Consider the following 16,467-nt stretch of genomic DNA (forward strand, 5'->3'; position numbering starts at 1 on the left):
TCCATAACCGCCAGGCTACCACTGCCCCAGTATCTGTATAAGAGTGTGAGACGGAACCATGGTATGTTTATTACTAAGAAAGCTATTTCAATCAAACTTCATTTTTTCCCCCTGACATTCACTTAGCGACTGAAATACTAAATATGTTTAATATTGACATATTGTAATATTGTAATACTGTAGAAAAGCTCTGTGTGTGCGTTTTACTCAATTTCCCACTAGGTGGCAATATTAGCTTCCAATACAAATGACTGTTCTTGTGGAAAATGCCCTAGTACTGAAACAGTCATAATAAAAATACATTGAATAAAACGTAAACATGTGTTCGGATGTAATCGTTAAATAACAATAAATTCATTTATTGGCCATGGATTGAGACATTTTGATAAGAAAAAAAAGAGAGAAAGGGCAATCCTCTCACTTAACAAAATATGTCTGGAGCTCATGGCAAAAGCAGTACTACGTGTACAACTTTTACGTGAAAATTTAAGATTCCTTCTTCCCTTTGTTAATTCTTCTTTCTCTGCTGTACAAAGCTTTTATCTTTTTTTTTTCACACAACATGCTTCCCGTTAAAATAGAGGCAAGTGAAAAGAAGAGGAAATCTTGAGAGCTTTTCAAAACCCAAGACTGGAATTGGCAATGGAGGGGGGACCGACGGTGAAAAAGAAGAGAGATTAATTATTTGAAGGGGGCTGATGTGTGAGGGTGAGGGGACACATAAGGGCACTGGGGGGGAAGGCAGCGGTGAGGATCGTCCATTCTGTTCAGCCAGAGTGTGGGCTTCTCCGTCATGTGGGTGGAGTACGAGGGCGGATGGGGTTCGGGGTAAAGGGGCTTCGGTCAGGGGGGGTGAAGGTCCTGGGTCCTCAGGAGCCAGAGACCTATGCTTAATGAGAAATTCCTGGGGATTTGGAGGGTACCAGAGGTCTTCATTTTCTCACTGTGTCTACAGGGGCTCCCTTGCCCAACCTCTTTTCTTAAGAGAGCTGAAGGAGGGGAGCCCCTATTCAGAGAGCGGGTGATGTGGGGGGGTGGGGGACAGAGAGATGGGTGATGTATATGAGCCGTGTCTTGGCTGCTAGCGGTTGGGTGAGGTGTCGTCCCATGGGGGAGAACTCTCTGAGGGGAGCTGAGGACTCCTGGTGTGCAGCTGGTTCCCTCAGCAGGAGAAAGAGCCAGGCCAGGGGCCCGTACGGTCAGGAGCCTGTTTTCCGCAGCTCGCCCCATTCTAGATAGTCACGGTTGCATCAGCGGCCTCAAACTCGCAGGGACTGACTGCTCAACTTGCTTCAAAAACCCCAGGACGTCGTCTCTTTTACCCTGTTGGGTATTTTTCAGATATGGGGGCTTCACCAAAAATGATTTAGCATTTTGTCATTTTCAGAATAGGACATTTCAGCACAGCTTCACTTGACTAGGACGCCAGGTCTATAAAAGAGGGCTTTAGCAGAGCCAGTGAAGAAAAAAAGCAGCAATTGGTAAATCTGTGAAAAAGAGGGTCTGGGGGGGTGAGGTGATGGGAATGAGGTGATGCCGCCCAGCAATCCTTTCTCAAATGAGCCCGTGCCCTTATGGAGGACGGGTCATTTCAGTCTTTTATCTATTGTTTCAGGAGAGACCAGGAGAAAGAAATGTCTCTCCGAGAGTAAGGTCTCTTTTTTTTCCCTTCCTCCTTCAGAACAATATTGGAGCAGTAGGAGGGATTTTACTATGTACGTATCCTGAAAAACAACGGTCTGCGCTCTCAACAAGTCTATTTACACCCACTGGACCGGGGTAGGAGGGGGCTGTAAATCTCAATATGGCACTGGACAAAAGCCCAAGGGGGCGGCAGTGTATAACTTACTTAGGAAAACTGTAAACATCCTATCCCTTAACCAGGCAATGGAGGTTTTACTCTGTTTTATGGGCCGGAGCCAAGCTGGTTGGTTTTCAAAGGCAACACTGTTTTTCTATCCCAAACCTCACAATGTCCAATTAATTATTAGATTTTTTTTTTTAAAGAATGGTAGGAAGAGAGGGTGTAGAGGGAGAAAACGTTTCACCTTTTTTTTCTGGTGGGTGGGGCGTGGGCTGTTTTCAGACAGGTTTAATATGCATTTAGGCCTGAACAATAGAGGCCTTATTCATATGCAAAGCGGAGATATATGGAGCAAGCCAGTTTAGCGTCCAGCGACTCAGACACCAATTGAGGGGTAGTGGGGCATGACGGGCCGATGGGCTCCGTCCCTCCCCATTCTGGTCCCTTAAAAGAGACGAGAGAGTGTGAGCAGAGGGGGTTGGTAGTGGACAATGAGGCAGCGCAGGCATGAAATGCTGCTTGCAGAAAGAACTGGCGCTGGCCGGCTCTCATTGAGACGTCAATCTGCCACAGCCAGCATTGAGACTGAGCCCCACGCTGCAGGCCTCAGTGCCACGCATTCTACCTCTTTCGGATTCATTCTGCTGCCCCAGGCCCATTATATCACCATTAGGTACACGCCTCATTCTGTTTCCCTGCAAATCCAGCAGCATTCCGCTACCCTGAGTCCGGATCATTTCGCCCATTCTTGTACAGTTAAAACCTACAACACTGACCTAATCCCTTAGTTGCTTTCTGCTATCAGGAGTCTAGTGCTGTCCCAATGTTCACACCTGTGAACTGATGCCCATTGTCCCTGGGGATGAGACTAGATGTTTGGATGACTTGTGTGCTACTGTAACTGGACAGGAGGCAATAATGACCTGACACCACAAAACCAGATTGTTGGTCCCGTGGAGAGAAGACATTCTTTCCTAGCCATAAAATATGAGAACGTGCTGCATATTCTCAGGAGAGCTCTGCAAATTGCCTGTCTGGGTGCTCATTATTTTAAGTGCATATTGGCTGTGGTTTGCCGGAGCTTTAAAAGCACACAGGCCATTATGAGGGCCCTTATCAGCAATAGCCATCTTTAGTGTTAATTAGTGGTTATTCATTGGAGCCCAAGGCTGGCCCATAAGTCTTCTGGCACAGTCGTGTTGTTTTCAGGCCACTGAAGTTGTTATGAGTTCGTTCGCCGTGTAGCTTGCAAGGAGAATTTTCCTTCCAGACACCCCATTTTGTGCTGTTTGGGTGAGGATTTTAATTTGTGTGTTAGTCTAAACAAATATCAAAGTGCAGATGTAAGATTTTGCAACACTTTGCTGGCTCTTCATAATGTAAATATACAGAACGAGAAACTAAAGGGACAGTCAGATGAGAGATAAAGACACTATACTGGTTGCATTGACACTGCTATTTTGCATTCAAAATGATATGAAATGATATGAAATTAATATTAAGGGGGCATAATATTAGGGGTTAGTGGTGGCTGCCAAGGCACACACTGCCCCTTGGGCACCTTTCATGGCTACCCACTGCTCACCAAGATTAAATGCAGAGGACACATTTCGCTGTGTGCACCATGTTGTGCCACAGTGTTTCACAATGACAATCACTTTACTTCCTTTTAACTTTTTTAAATGAATAAAAATAAATATTGTAATGTGTTCAAAAGAAGGTGATTGTGGTCCTTGGCCTCCCCTGGGCATCATGAGGAGCAAGCCCTGATGGTGCCCAGCTAACGCTGATTCCACCTGCGTGACTGGGGCTTCAATATAACCAGGCAGCGCCGTGGTGGGCAGAGCAGTTCTCCAGCACACAGCCCGAGGGTTCCCCTCACCCACTGTCCCCCTCTGCGTGGTTCGTGCTGTATGCCGTCTGTCTCTTTGTGTGTGCACGTGTGCATCCAGGATTGCTGGCCTGCAGGAGACCCGGAAGGTTCTCATGGCCGTGTGCAAGGCGCAGGACTTGTGAAAGCTGCCAAGCAGGGAGCAGTGCCCAGCTGCATAGAGTTCTACACAGGAACAGCAGAACCAGAGGGGACTGGGACTGGGTTTGCCCATTCCGTTTTTGACGTGTTTCCAATAAACTGTATTCCTTTTTCCGTACCCTCAGTGTCCATTGTTTCCATTCCCCCCTCAGTTGTGACAGTCAGGCTGCACTCACATACATAGTGGTTTTATATAGCGGACAGATGAATGAAAAACGCCAGTTATTTAAAATGTTAAATGTGCAATTAAAAAAAACAGGCATAGAAAAGGAAATATCAGAGACAATGTCAGGGAAAGTGGTGACTATTAATAATAATACAGTTGCTTTATGTCACATTAAAATTAAAACAACAGGCTGTTTTATCTGATAGATTTCCATGACAGTGGCTCCCTTGTTCACATGTGGTGATGTTTAGACCAAGGTGGAGTGTGAGTGAATACGGGAAAAAATATTTTGCTGGAGCCAGAGACGCCTGTAAGTGTGTCAGGTTTTGTGGCTGAAGGTGACTGTGATTAATGGCCCATGGAATATTTGCCTGTACTGACCGGGTGATAGAACATATGGCCTGAATGCGATCAGTACGCTTCATGAGCTTGTTGTGCACATGGCTTTCACTGACCTTTTGCTGATCCCACAATACCAGATTGACCCTCAATAGGGGCTAGCTTTAACCGACTGGATTAGCCTAAAGATTTTCCCTAGACTGTTGGATAAATAGTGTAATGTGAAATGTCATTTAGAAAAGAGGGTATTTGTCTTTGTAAGCGATGTCTAACCACTGAACAACTGTTCAATTAATGTAGTTTAATGTAGTTCTGGTAGGTCAGGAACAAAGAAATGTCAGAATAAAAATCTCAGTTCTTATGGGATACTGAAAACTGGCCATGGTGAAATAACTCAGGAGCGAAAAGTGAGACAAATAAATAGTAGGAGATGAAGTAGAACCTCAGTTGCCAGATCAAAAAAAAGAAAGAGGGAATGAATGAGGGCTTTCTTCCCCGGGGGGATAATATTGGAGAGGGTGGTGCGAGAGCCCTTCAACCTTTAACCCCAAATGCTGGACTTGAAGCAGAACGACCTGAACTCCATCTTGTAGTCTCCAGGCCCTCGACCCCATCCACTTCCCACACAATTTATCTACAATAGGCCCTAAAACAGGTTTATGCCATGATTCAATGTCCCTATCAAGTTTAAAGGGAAGCTCGACTCTGTGCTACTTCCTTTCAGGAATGTACACAAAAAGATGTTGTAATCATTGCTTTTTCTCACAATGGAAACACTGTGCGTTTTGCTTTTGTGCTTATATTAATTCATAGTACACCAGGCAGTGTCACACTAGGCACTAACAACACTAAAATCCAGGCTGACCACTACTGGCCGCTACCTTCCATAACGGAGTTGGTTTAATTTGTCACCTATTGCTTTCATTTATTTTAATAAAATAAGAACAAAATGACGTTCAGGTATTAAATTCACGTATCTAACTTTTGTGAAATGTACTTGGCTAAAGAATGTAAAAAAAAAAAAACCAGCAAATGATTTATTCTCTAGAAGTCATGTTTTGAAACCTGCTTGTATAAACATCGCTACTGTAAAAATATCTGGAAATATTGTAAGATTATTTTCAGCTTATCTTTCTTTATTTAAATATAAGAATTTATTGGTAGGTGTATTTACTCCATTGATTTAGCATTTTTTTAATGACCAGCTGTCACTGTGGTATATGAGGACAAACTGACTTGTAGTACTCTTAGGAATGTTGTGGGCAAGTTTATTTTTTGCAGCTGGAATGTAAGAAATACCCCAGACCTTGCTTTCTGAACAAGAAAAATATTACATAAAACTTTACTGAGGAAGTAACGCAAAAGAAGGGGAATCTTTACCGAAAAACACGGATAAGGAACGTGTTAAGGAAATTTGCCCTGACAATTTGAACATTTCTGGCCGAATCCTGTGGTTTCAGAGAGGCTTTGGTCCTTCACACTGGTGTCGCTCTCTTCAGTGACCCGGCAAAGGACCTTCCTGATGACTCACTTGCAGGAGTTGCACACGAGCGAGCAGCGGGAGGCCAGGCGGGTGGTGAGCGGGGACGACACATGGAACAGTTTTGGAGCCGGTGGTGAAGAACTTCGCCCGCCTTTAAAAATGGAATATCTATATTTTGGTCGAGCAGCAGTCATGGGGCCTTTTGGGGACCGGCGCTTGTTTGTTTAGACTGCAGGCGGCTCGGCGGTTCGGCTGAGACCAGGCAGACATGTGTGGAATGCAGGCTAAAGCCCATCAAAGCTGCCCTGCTCCTCCGGACACCGCTGTCTTCTCTCGGCCGTACCCCTCCACACGTCCTCGGCTAGCAATGAAAAGGGTCCTTTCTTGCTCTCCTCCCTAGCACCCAACCAGGACAGAACAATAAGAGACAGTATTGCGAGTGAGTAGGGGCCTTTGCTAACATCCTGGTCCCCCGCCTTCCTCCTGTCTACAGCTTACATAAAATTGATCAAAACGCTTGGGCTCTTTGGGGCCCTCTGTCCCTCAGCTCCCTGTGGGTGAAATGGACTGAAAGAAGCATTTGAATAGTAAACACAGGCCAGCCCGTGATGGGGACTGTTTTTAGCCGGTTTTGACACCCCATTAGCCACAAAATTCACTTAGCAATCCTATTTGCCATGCAAGGCCTGTTTCTGTATTACACTTGTTTGGCAAATCATCCCTGAAAAACTGATGTTCTGCCCACCTATTCTGAAGTGCCAGCCAAATCCAACAAGATCCAGCCATGGGTCCATTTGTAGTGAACATTAGTGGAGAGGCTGTGAAGTAGGCCAGTCTTTGCATGCGTCTGGACACCATGTCCACACATGGTTGGAGCCTTATACTGGCACCTTCACGGTGGCACAAGGCACCTGGCTGTTTTCAGAAAACCATTATTCGGCAACCTGTTCACGCTTGGAAGTGGTGGCAAGGAAATTACTTTAAGAAGGAATTGTTTAAAAAAATGGCCAATCAGATTGAACATGGGGAAAAAAAGGTCAAAATGGCCACAGTGTCCTTCTGCCATTGACACAGTACCTGCTCATGTTCACAGGTCTCCCTGTTTTCTGGTGCAGTTCATTCCGTCCTTCGCTTCCTGGTGTCCTGTTGCACCAGCTGGTGTCCTTGTATGATTGAAGGTTTAGTGAGGTTTGTTTTTTTTGTAATTTATTTACCCCGATAAGATAAATCAATCAATAAATAAATAAATAAATAACAGTGGTGAGTTGTTTGATTATCAAGGCCAGAACATAACCAATCAAAAGTGTCAACACACTTACTCTACGGCAGGAATGGAGACTACGAAAGATGCAAAAAAAGTAAAAAAAAAAAAAAATAAATAGGAATAACCAGTGATACTGGTTGCACTCTTTGTTGTGTTTTGACTTTGCAATATCTGCTGCAATTTAAATATATTTGCAACTGGCAAATCTAACTTGTATATTCATTTTACCAAAAAATTTACTGTTGCAAGAATGGTCTAAAACTTTTTTGATTTTTGACACAAAATCAATCTGAAGACACGCAGAAAGGCAACAGATTTTCTTGGTTTTTGGCAGGGCTGCTGGGAAGCCTCAATATGTCACAGACATTAATGCTGGGAAGCATCAGTTTACCTGCCTGCACAGGTGCATTGTGGTCCACCCCCCGTCAGGGGCTACCAAATGTCGCGTCTCGTTCCTGCCAGGAGCTTCTACCCCGACAGCCACCCGTTCCAATCTCACTCTCCCCAAACTCAATCAAACCCAGCAGCCATGTCAGCACCCGAGAACCCCTGCCCTCGCACCTCCCCCGTCTGTTTGGCCATGTCTGTGGAAGAAACACTGACAGTTTGTTTTAATTACCCTCCTGCTGGTTCGACCTCCCCGCCTCCGTATGTGCAGGCTGGCCCATGCACGTCTTTTCAATGAGGGCGGTGCGGGGTAGGTAGAGGGCATGGAGGCCTGCTCCTCCGGCCGCCCATGCTGGAACTGGAAGCTCCCACGTGGCAGTGGACAGGGTCACCTCACACTCATGCTGGCCCAGTCGGTTCCATGCCAAAATGTGCAGGGGTGGTCTTAGCACATTCTGAACGCTTGTCTGTGCCTTCTGGGTAAAAAACCGAGAGACAGTGTGGCCCTCGATATCTCGCTCCAGTCTTGTATCCGAGCTCGGCTTCTATTTCTGCTCTTCATCTAACACTTAAGGGGCTCCATCCAAATCCACGGTGATATCCTGTCACATGACCATTTTTACCCAAAAAACAGAATGCGTGTACATGGCGCTCTTTGCGGTGGCGTAATTAGTGAACGGAGGGACGCATTCCAATCCTGTAATTATAGCTGGTCCGCTGTTTTCAAACACAACTTGTACGTAAGAGAGCTGTTCTAAATCCAGATTCCGGAAAGAGGGAGCAAGCAAGAGACAGAGGAAGAGAGAAAACGAGGCGAGCCCACAGCTTCCTGGCCTTGGTGTGCTCTGCCAGAAGAAACACATGTGAGTAACGCATGTTTGGACGCTTTACTGTAACCGGGACTCATTAGGTCTGGGGCGAGCGTGCAGGAAGACCGGCACGGAGGGCCTGCACGCGTTCCACAATATCCTGTTTGTGCTGAGGTGCGCTCCAGCCACTCGGAGAGAAGGAGTGGGAGAGGAGAGAGAGGAAGGGGTTTGGAGAGGGGCGGGGGTTGAGAAAGAAAAAAATGCTTCCTGGTTTTTAAAGCAAATGCAGCTATTACCAAGGAATTAATGTCTTCAGATTGCATGCTTGTTCCTGCCCCCTCATCCGCCCGCAAACTCCTCTGTCCACGGCCGTGAAATTGGGACCATGTGTTGGATCTGTTGCTGTGGTTCACTTGGGGCCCTGTTTCGGTAGGACAGAGGCTGTTTTCCTCCAGATCTCCTCTGGGCTTTGGAAACCATTGGGAAAGTGTCCCAGCAGTCATCTGCAACTGCCCGCCGCCCATTAATACATTGACTAAACTCACCGTTGTCCTCTGGCAGAGCTGAGGATGTCAACTCTAGACGCTGTACATCTGGACCTGTGTCAATTCCGCATTTGATGTGAAGAGACTGTCTGGATACAGTGCGCATTAGTACGCATTCAGAGCCCTTCCAAATACATTTTGGAGACAGAGATTTAGTCTAGTGCTGGAATTCTCCATTGAAAGAAGCTGAAAATCCTCATTCAAGATGTTACTTTGACTCAGAATAAGGTTAATTCATGTCTGGGAACACCGCCATGTGGATTTGGTATCCTTAAACATTACAAGCTTGGTCTTTAAAGTGTTTAAAACAATTTTGGTGTCTTAATTCTGCACATACTATGTGATATAAATGAACGATGTTCTCAGCTTATTTGTGTACATCCAACAACAATTTTAATGACAATTTAATTTTAAGTGGGATTATACTTTCAGACAATGCATATGAGGTCCCAACATCTTTGTTGCACTGTATGTTGTGCTCTAGCCAGGTGTATGACGAAATAACCTTTTGGCATGTCTGGCTGGTCCCGGAATTGGGGTCACAAGGTCACGTCTCAGGTTTTGCCCATTATCTCCCCCCCCCTTGACCCATCCAATGAGCCATCCAGGGAGGTGTGGGAAGGGTCCCCATTCTCCCGATCCCCTGATCATGTCCAGATGGGGCGGATAGGATTTGCTAAGCCCATCACCACCTCCGTAACCTCTCACCCTTGCTTTGTAAGGTCACCCAGCCATGTCCTCCCTTTCTTATGTTGTGTGGAGACACTTTCTTTTTAGCCACATGACTAATTGTAAATATGTGAACCATATTCTGTAGTAGGATGTGTTAAAATCCAAGTTCCTTCTTCTTATCTTGTCGGACCATCCCCCTGCTTTTCCAGCTGTGTCTATCCTTTCACTCACACCACCTCAGTTTATCCACAGATACACACATAAACATGCCTGCTCTCTTCTTCTCCCTGTGAACTTTTCCTCCTCTCTTTAATCTGCAGTTATGTGAACAGCAGGAACTGACTGGCTTTTAAAACCAAGCCAAGCAGGGCCCTGAGCAGAGCTGACCCTCTAAGGCCAGGATTTAGCTGGTTACAGCCTCCATGCTTGGAAAGCCACCCTGTACCACTAACCTTATCAGACACGATGCTTTTCAAAGGAAGGAGCTTATCTTTAAAAAGGAGAGGTCTCTTGCATTAGTGTGGGTGCTGCTAATCTTAAGGTGTGGACAATGGGTGCCTGTGTTTTGAACAAATCTAAAGTACTGACTAGTAATATGTTTATATGTTTCAGTCCATGAAGTCAGAAGTTTGCCCTCAAAACATCTGAATACAATCTGTAATTTCAGAGGCATCCAGTGCAGAGATAGCAAGTAATAAAGTTCAAATACATAATTAGGGCTTTTCATTAACAATAATAATGAATATCTTTACTTTGTTCTCTTCACATTTTCAGAACAGGACCAGTACTCTAATTCCAATTAAGTGCCATTAAATATCATTAGGATATTTTTTGCTAAGGTCATGTCACTTTGTGCCATCCATCCAAGATAACACAATAAGATTTTATCAGTTTTGTTATTTTATGACTGACATAATAATATTTAGCTGGTTACAAATGGTTTTAAAACACTTTTATTAGTGAAAAGTCAGAAAGTCAATTTTTATTTTGTAGCTGCATTATTTATTTTATAAATGTGGCCAAATGGAGAGAAAATGATCAATGTGCCTCCAGAAATTTGCAAAGCCACTGTAGACACAGCCCAATGGGCGATAAAAATACAGCTTAGAAACTCATGTAAACGCACATAGACAAGACGATCTGTCAAGTCCTCAGCTTGCCTGCCTCATTCACAGTCACCTGTCTTCTGACTCCTCATCACCTGCACAGCTCCCTGCGATACCCAGCACCAGTAGACGTATACAAGGTTTGACATGAGATCATTGCGTTGCTGATTCTTTTGCACCTTGTGTGTATCAGATCTCAGTACCACCCTGAATCCTGATAGTACTATATGTTATCATGTTTGAGTCTGCCTTGCCAGCCTGGTTGTCTGTTTGTTTAGGCTCTGTCCCATTATATTTTCAGATTTGTTAATAAAACTGTTTAACTGGGTCCACTGTCCCTGCATCGGGACAGAGATGTCACCACAAAAGACAATATGGCCTAGAAGCAGCTGTCACTATTTATAATGGAGTCAATGGAAATCAGATCTTTGTTTACCTTTACTTGTGCTATACTGATGATTTTTCAAGCTGAATACATTGTTCAGCAATTAAATGAAATTCCTATTCCTTCACTAATGTACAAAAATGACATATTAATTGGATAATTTTACAATCTCACATTAACTTCACAAAGTCAATCCTTCAGCTTGTACCACTGTGTTTCTGAACACAAGTATAATTACTTCTACCCTAGCAAAGAATTTATGTCATTTTGGCTTCTCTCAATCAATTCTTTCAAATGTATTCAAATGCCTTTCTGGGTCCTGATTCTGCCATGATTTGTCCTTTACATAATTAATAATAATAGAAGCATACACTACCAGTCAAAAGTTTGGACACACATAATCTTTGTTGGTTACGGAGACTAAGATGGAGCCATTTTGAAGAATCCAAATGCACGAAACCTAATTAGTATTTTTAGTAGAAGGAGTATGTCTGATGGCTTCTTTGTTCACTATGTCATCATCAAAAGCCATTTCAGCAGATGCTCATTAACATGAGTGAATGATAAGAAAGTTTTCAGCATAAACCTTCAGGACCATCCCTGGAAAACTATCCCTGTTGTCTAACTTAAGGTGGTCCAGAAAAGAGTGTGAAATGCTGCCATCACAGATAAAGCTCCTTGCTTTTGATGTTCAAATATTTGCCTTGTTTGATATTTTTTGTTTATTACATTACCTCACGTGTGTTGTTTCATAGTCCAGTGTCTTCAGTTTTGTTCTATAATGTAAAAACGCCAAAAAAAATCATTATTTGTCGTGACTCATCAGATCAAATTGACTGACATTTGTCAAGGGCTTTAAAGCAATTATGTAATTACACACATGTTAATACACTGAAGCTAAACAAATCCACTGTTGTCTTTTAAAAGGAGCTTGGTAGTACACACACAGTTGCCTCTGTCACTAACAAAGCTGGGGTACGTTGCAGATGAATGGACTGCGGGATGGTGCGTGTTGACCGGATGAGATAAAAGATTCCATGGCTTGACCGGCAACATGATGGAGTAGAAAATAGGAAAGGGGGATGGGAATGTTAAGGTGGTGTGTGTGTGTGTGTGTGTGTTGGGGGGGTGAATGGGAAATTGAATTGAAATTTACTCCCGGAGCAGGGTTCACCTATCCACCTGGGTAAACAGGGGTCAGTGAGAGGAGGAGTTGGGCATGATGGGGGGATCATATGGAATTTAGTGTGGACACTGGATGCAAAGAAAGCTTGTGTGGGTGGCAAGGGGTCAGCAATTCCATTTCACCCTTACATGGGTCAAGTTTATTTGTTCTACTCGGCCTCCATGAGGGTGTTGGAGAAGCCATCCTTGAAAACGGGGTAAGCTGAAGTGCAAAGGTAAAATTCTGCAAAGACGCATCTGTATCTGTGGTGTCTCAGCCACCAGTTGAGTTGAGCCAGGATGTGGTCAAGTGCCGACTGGAGTCACTACTTCACTTTTAAAAACCAAAATGAAGAGACCATTGCACCACATCCACACCAGATCCTTACCTTATCAGAACCATGCATTCCTCAACGCTCCTGGGCTTCCGCTCAATAAGTCCAAAGACTTGTTATGGGGAACTGTGAGTGATCCAGTGTGATTAAAGTTGAATATGAAACAGGCACATCAGACACGCATGTGTTTAGTTTAGCCAAATTTAACTTCACATTTAAAGAATGTCACATTGTAGAACTTTTTTGAGCAATTCACAAGACTTTTCCAGTCTATGTGCATCCATTTCAGAACAATTCTTTTCTTAGTTTGCAGCTTGGCTTGAATCACTGGAGATTCCGAACCAAAATCAATTACTTTTTTGCAGCTAGCAATGCGTTAGCAATGCGCTAGCAATGTGTTAGCAATCTTTTTTTCTAAAAATACAAAATCACTATTTTCTTGATCCTTGTAATTGTTTCTGTGCATCCAGAAGACATTGTTGATTCAGTTTCGGCCTGCAGTACTAAAAAAAAGGTTTGTGATGCACCTCACCTTTCTGCTGGGAGGGTACAGTCTACACACATGCTAATGCTAATGAATGCAAATATGAATACAGTCATTTATTTTGGCTCCAGCTTATCATTAGTTTTCTCATGTGAAGTCATATGAATAGATTCACATTATCTTTCACAGGTAGCTCTACAATTCCTTTTTGGAATAGACTGTGGTGCTGATACTGTACGTTATTATCAAGTGCCATTCTGCCCTGCGATTATTACTTCTCGCAGTATGGAAATGGATTGAGGAGATTATATGGCTTCCTAAGCCTTGGTTACATGTACCCTACACTAGTAAAGCTCAGCAGGAACATAATAGCATAAAGAAGACTTTTGCTACTCTGTCTTAAAGCAGAAAAAGCACTTCCTTATGGGAGATAAGCATTCATTGCGGTTGTGAGAGTTTTTTTCCCGAGTCTAATACATTTGCATGATCAAGAGAACATCTTTTGTTATTTTCTTATTGGCTTCTGCAGATACACATACAAATAATATTTTTCCAGTCTCTGGGAGATGTTTATTTAAGAGACAACTGACTCGAATTTGAAAGGGGAAAAGGGAGGCGTTGTTTTCCGATGGAAGTCAGACTTGCTGCATCTCAATAAAAACGGCCCTTTCTATCTCGCCCGCTGTTTTTTCTCCACCCTCGAGCGCTCCTGTTTATCTTTACTCCTATTCCACCGCTTAGCATAACACTCCCAAAAGCCTTGATGCGGGCTCCTCTGCCATGGAAATGGCATTGGCTAATTAAAAAGATAATAAAACAAAGTGCACTGTCTTCCTATCGTGGTTTTTCAGGCTCAGCCAGGGCAGTGCCAAGGTCAGCGACGTGAGCTCTTTTCAGGATGCTGTTAAGGCTCTCTGGCTGGTTTTTTTTTTTTTTTGGTCCGTGGGTGTGGTTTTACATCAGCGAGCAGCACTCATGCTTAGCCCTTTGTTCTGTGCCGTATCTTACAGTTGTGTTTCCAATTAGAGCCGGGGAGATGGAGACAGACAGGCTGCCGGTTCCCTCCACTGAGTTATGGCATTTCTGCGACCGCCGTGTTGTAAAAGAGGAACAAAATCCACCCCCGCCCGGCCAGAGGCACCCTAATCTTCCATCCTACCAACGGCCAAGGGGAAAGCACTTGCAAAGATCCTGCTACGGGTCTTTAAAATGGCAGAAGACAGGATACAGAACGTGGTCCTGAAAGCCGGTCGATGATAACAGAGCCCTATTTCTCCCTCTTTATCAGGACCCCTCACTCCTCTCACTCTCTCTTTCTCTCTGTCGCTCCGCTCAGGACCTCCACCCTTGGCGTGCATCAAAGGGCCTTCCTTATCTGGCCCTGGGGGTCTTCACTCTGGGGAGAGAAGGTGAGGGGACATGCTGCAGCTTATCTCTGGTAGAAGGACACCATGATGACCGCAGGAAGGGGGGAGCTTTCCCATCATTCCCACCACTGGATTAGAACTAGCTGTTCTGTACCATGCTCCTCACTCTTCATCCATTCTGATTTCTTTACAGCGTGTTCAGTCTTTTGCAGAAAGACTGCGATGGAGGCCTGGGTGGAGAAATGGACAATCCTTTTTGCATAACAGCATCATCAGGAATCTAACATATTATCATAGATATTATAATGACTTTGTCTGGGCCGATTTTGATATTATTTTACTGTACAATGATTCTCTTACTAATTAAAAAGTCACTGTGTTCTAAATGCTGCCTGGTAAAATTTAAGGGGGATTGAATACAAATCCTTAATTCTTTTTGTAATGCTACATGTGTTCCTAACAGCATGGAGACACAGCGGAGGAGACGGGGTCTCCTGAGATTTGTTGACTGCAGGGTGCCGGCTTGAAGTAAAGACTCCTGATAACGTCCACAGCCCCCCACAACAAAAGGGGCCAGCATGGAATCACTGGGGCAGGCCAGGACGGTGCCCCAGAGGGGTCACATCAGAGGAATACATGGTCTCCTTTGATAAAACACCCTGTTGTACTGGAGAACATCTACTGTCAGGTCTGCACTATCAGCCTTCTGCTCTGATGCCCTACAGGCCTGAAAGTGTCAGTCTGTGTGATTCAGCTGGATGGTGATATTGAGAATGTTCTGGAAATGTACATTCCTGCTTGTAGTGAATGGTTCAATCTCCAATGAGATGAGAGCTCGAGATCCAGCTGGGATTATGAAAAGCTTTAATAAAAATGTGCACAGGTAATTTGGTATGTGGCTATATAAGGAAAAGACTGCAACAAAACTTAAATCTGTGGAACAAAATGGTGTTTGTTCACCCGGTCAAAGTTAAAAAATGTTAACTTTTCAATTCTGGCGGGTTTTGCCACATTGCAATCATAACCAACCTCCATGAATTTTGCTCAACCCTTCAATTTTGTCCAGTCACTGAAAACTTTAAATTTAACCAATAAGCCTTGAATCCTAATCAAGAGTCTGGTTGCCAGTTGTTTTACATGCACACAAATGTGTTAAAAGAAGGAAAGGAGTTATATGAAGCATTTTATGCCACAACAAAAACCGGCAGGGACTAACTTTTGCTGACTCAGTATTAATAGAACCTAACCATGCCTGGCGAGATGACTTGTATTAATGACTGAGTGCGACTGCACGGCAAATAAAAACAGTTATCAGTGTAATGATTTTACTGTGGTGCATGATGGATGTTTACAGAAGATTTCCTCTGCCGCTGCTGTAGGTCTTTTATCTTGTTGCTTGGCTTCGAAAAGGCCCTCGTCAACAGTGTCCCTGAACACCTGTGCGGATTCCACGCTCTGTTTGCCGCAAGGAAGATCCGGTCTGTGTCGTCGGAGAGAAGCAGGGGGTACAATGGCGTTTGCCGAGCTTATCTCTCACGCTGGGAGTTTTGAGGCTCCAGCTGCTCAGGTGAAAACGTCCCATGGATCTTTCATTCACCATATGGCCCTGTAGGACAGAGAGCACAACTGACCCAACAAAATGACACGCTGATGTCTTCTGTGTACTGACGTTGCATATTTAAGCATTTTCCATACCTTTACTATGCACTATTAAAGGTATCTACCAAGGTATCTACAACCTTTCCAGCTATAGCATTTGCAATTTTATTTATTTATTGCATTACAAAACATGCTGTATATGGTGTATTGTATGTATACAATACATTAAATGTACACAACAGAGACAGTGGCATTTTACATGTTACGGAAGATATTTCAAAAGCTTTTGTTAGATTAAATCTGTAAATTAAATATTTGCAAGAAGGTTTGTTTTTTGGATTCTGATAAAAGTTTTTGTTAAGGATTACTGGACAATACATGCTTAGAAAAAGCATATGATGGACTTTAATGGCACAATATGTTTAGTAAAGTTAATAAAAAGGTCATTCTTACTTACAATTATTAGCTATAAGATAATTATTAAACATTAATTTTTTCTAGTGAATTTTTTCCTTTAATTCAAAGA

This window comes from Denticeps clupeoides, chromosome 6 (assembly GCF_900700375.1).
Source record: "Denticeps clupeoides chromosome 6, fDenClu1.1, whole genome shotgun sequence".
Classification (NCBI taxonomy): Eukaryota; Metazoa; Chordata; class Actinopteri; order Clupeiformes; family Denticipitidae; genus Denticeps; species Denticeps clupeoides.